This window comes from Nerophis lumbriciformis, linkage group LG23 (genome assembly GCF_033978685.3).
Source record: "Nerophis lumbriciformis linkage group LG23, RoL_Nlum_v2.1, whole genome shotgun sequence".
Taxonomy (NCBI): Eukaryota; Metazoa; Chordata; class Actinopteri; order Syngnathiformes; family Syngnathidae; genus Nerophis; species Nerophis lumbriciformis.
Window position 1 is genome coordinate 38,648,097 of NC_084570.2, and position 3,564 is coordinate 38,651,660.

Genomic DNA, 3,564 nt, shown 5'->3' on the forward strand with positions numbered 1-3,564 from the left:
ACCTGCCGTCTCTATGTGAGGATGGTAATACCCAGATGTATGCAGACCACACGATTTTTTACACTTGGGGGAAGGACACTGAAACGGTTGACAAAAAACTTACAGCAACCATGGAGAAGGTGGCAAGATGGCTACATGACTCTAATCCAGGGGTCGGGGACCTTTTTGGCTGAGAGAGCCACGAAAGCCAAATATTTTTAAAATGTATTTCCGTAAGAGCCATATAATATTTTTTTTACACTGAATACAACTAAATGCGTGCATTTCTAAGTAAGACCAACATTTTTAGAGTATAACAAGTCTCTTATTATTTTTATTAACATTGTTATTCTGAAGCTAACCAATAGTAAATAAAATACTTCTTCCCATTAATGCGACTTCTTGAACAGGTGCTGTCAGATTCAAACACTGATGACATCGATTAAACAAGACAAGAAGCAAGGAATTAAACAGAGACATAATTAAATTTGGCTCAATTGAAGAGAGACGCGTAGACACTGTACTCTTGTACAGTGTCGTTCCACGCCCCTGACGAAAGATTGTACGCCTCCTCTTTTATTTGGACTTTCCCTGATTACATGGCAACAGCTGTTTCTAAGGGACGGGGTCGTAAACAGCCATCACCTTTGGTTACAGAACAGTTCAAAGACAAGGTCGTAAACAGTTGACAGAAAAGGTCGTAAAACGTTCAAAGAAGAGGTCCCTAGAGGGGAGTCAGGTCCTGCTTCCTCTTCGCTTTGTAGCTCTCAGGTCAAAACAATATCTTTCTGTTGATTACAATACATCAAATAAACAGAACACCTCCATGTTGCTTCCCATCCTACACAGTGGAGTTTTGCAAGCCTTCTTCTTGGTAGGTTTAAAGACAGCTTTTGTCTTCTTGCCGGGAACTCATGGCAACACAAAGTTTTGTGATACAATTATTCTGACAGGTGCGGTAGAAAATGATGAAGGATGGATGGATTAAAATGCATGAAAATGTTTTATATTTTGAACGTTATTTTAAACACTGTGATTACCAGTGGAATTATTCATTACTTATGGTGTTAAGCAATGTCAGCTAAGATTGATCTGAGAGCCAGATGCAGTCATCAAAAGAGCCACATCTGGCTCGAGAGCCATAGGTTCCCTACCCCTGCTCTAATCTTACAAGTACATTCAACATTAAGAAAACGACAACAATGTATTTTGTAAACAATCATAAAATGTAATCCTTTCAAAATATAACTGTTAATAAGGAAATAATACAAAATGTTAGTGAATATCGTTACCTGGGTGTCATTTTAGACCCAATACTTGGTTTTAAAAAAACGTATCAAACAGATGTGCCAGAGTCTTAAGTACAACATCAAAATGTTCAAATGTATCAGGAATTCGTTAACACTGGAGGCAGCTCAAACTTATTTTAATGCAACGATTATGTCTCCTTTTTATAATTGTATCACATGTAGCAAAACCACACTGAGGTCATTGGAAACCTTGCACAGTCAATCGCTCAAAATCCTTGACTGAAAACCGCAACAACAACAACAATGTTTAGTCCTTCAAAAATATAGACTGTTCAATTTTGACAACATTCAATACCAATGCCTGGTTCTCACCCGGAAAAGGGTGGAGTGCCATCTCCGGGTTGGGGAGGAGATCTTGCCCCAAGTGGAGGAGTTCAAGTACCTTGGAGTCTTGTTCACGAGTGACGGAAGAGTGGATCGTGAGATTGACAGGCGGATCGGTGCGGCGTCTTCAGTAATGCGGACGCTGTATCGATCCGGTGTGGTGAAGAAGGAGCTGAGCCGGAAGGCAAAGCTCTCAATTTACCGGTCGATCTACGTTCCCATCCTCACCTATGGTCATGAGCTTTGGGTTACGACCGAAAGGACAAGATCACGGGTACAAGCGGCCGAAATGAGTTTCCTCCGCCGGGTGGCGGGTCTCTCCCTTAGAGATAGGGTGAGGAGCTCTGCCATCCCGGAGGAGCTCAAAGTAAAGCCGCTGCTCCTCCACATCGAGAGGAGCCAGATGAGGTGGTTTGGGCATCTGGTCAGGATGCCACTCGAACGCCTCCCTAGGGAGGTGTTTCAGGCACGTACGACCGGTAGGAGGCCACGGGGAAGACCCAGGACACGTTGGGAAGACTATCTCTCCCGGCTGGCCTGGGAATTCCTCGGGATCCCCTGGAAGGAGCTGGACGAAGTGGCTGAGGAGAGGGAAGTCTGGGCTTCCTTGCTTAGGCTGCTCGGATAAGCGGAAGAAGATGGATGGATGGATGGATGGATCAATACCAATGGCCCACAAAATCCTAATAACACTCACTGGCGCCACTTAAGCACTTTGTCCATATTACATCTGCTGTGACAACTAGAATCACACAAGCCTCCACCAGGGGGCAGTGTAGCGTACCCAGATGAAAAACCTCTTTTGCCTTTTCATATAAGGCGATAAAGGACCTCACAACACACCTGAGAAGTCAAACAGATGACTCTTCATTCACAGCTGAACTTAAAAAGTGTCTTTGGAGCAATCAAAGCTGCTCACTGAGGCGGGAACTATGTTTGACCCACATGTCAACTTCATGCCGATTATATTCATGCATGAGCGCATTTTGCTGTGAGGTGTCTGTTGAAATCATGCTTGGTTTTTACAAACGATGACTGATGTGAACAAAAGCATACATCGTCTATGTGTTATGATGTAAAGGAGAGGTGGGGTTGTCATGTACGTGTCAATGAGAGGGCAATTTTATTGTTATAATTGTATTGTAGGGACGGCGTGTCGCCGTTGGGAGAGTGGCCGTGCCAGCAACCTTGGGGTTCCTGGTTCGATCTCCAGCTTCCACCAAGTTCGTCACGTCTGTTGTGTCCTTGAGCAAGACACTTCGCCCTTGCTCCTGATGGGTCGGGGTTAGGGCCTTGCATGGCAGCTCCAAATGTGTGTGTGAATGGGTGAATGTGGAAATAGTGTCAAAGCGCTTTGAGTACCTTGAAGGTAGAAAAGCGCTATACAGGTACAAACCCTGTTTCCATATGAGCTGGGAAATTGTGTTAGATGTAAATATAAACGGAATGCAATGATTTGCAAATCATTTCCCACCCATATTCAGTTGAATATGCTACAAAGACAACATATTTGATGTTCAAACTGATAAACTTTTTTTTTTTTGCAAATAATCATTAACTTTAGAATTTGATGCCAGCAACACGTGACAAAGAAGTTGGGAAAGGTAGCAATAAATACTGATAAAGTTGAGGAATGCTCATCAAACACTTATTTGGAACATCCCACAGGTGTGCAAGCTAATTGGGAACAGGTGGGTGCCATGATTGGGTATAAAAACAGCTTCCCAAAAAATGCTCAGTCTTTCACAAGAAAGGATGGGGCGAGGTACACCCCTTTGTCCACAACTGCGTGAGCAAATAGTCAAACAGTTTAAGAACAACGTCTCTCAAAGTGCAATTGCAAGAAATTTAGGGATTTCAACATCTACGGTCCATAATATCATCAAAAGTTCAGAGAATCTGGAGAAATCACTCCACGTAAGCGGCATGGCCGGAAACCAACATTGAATGA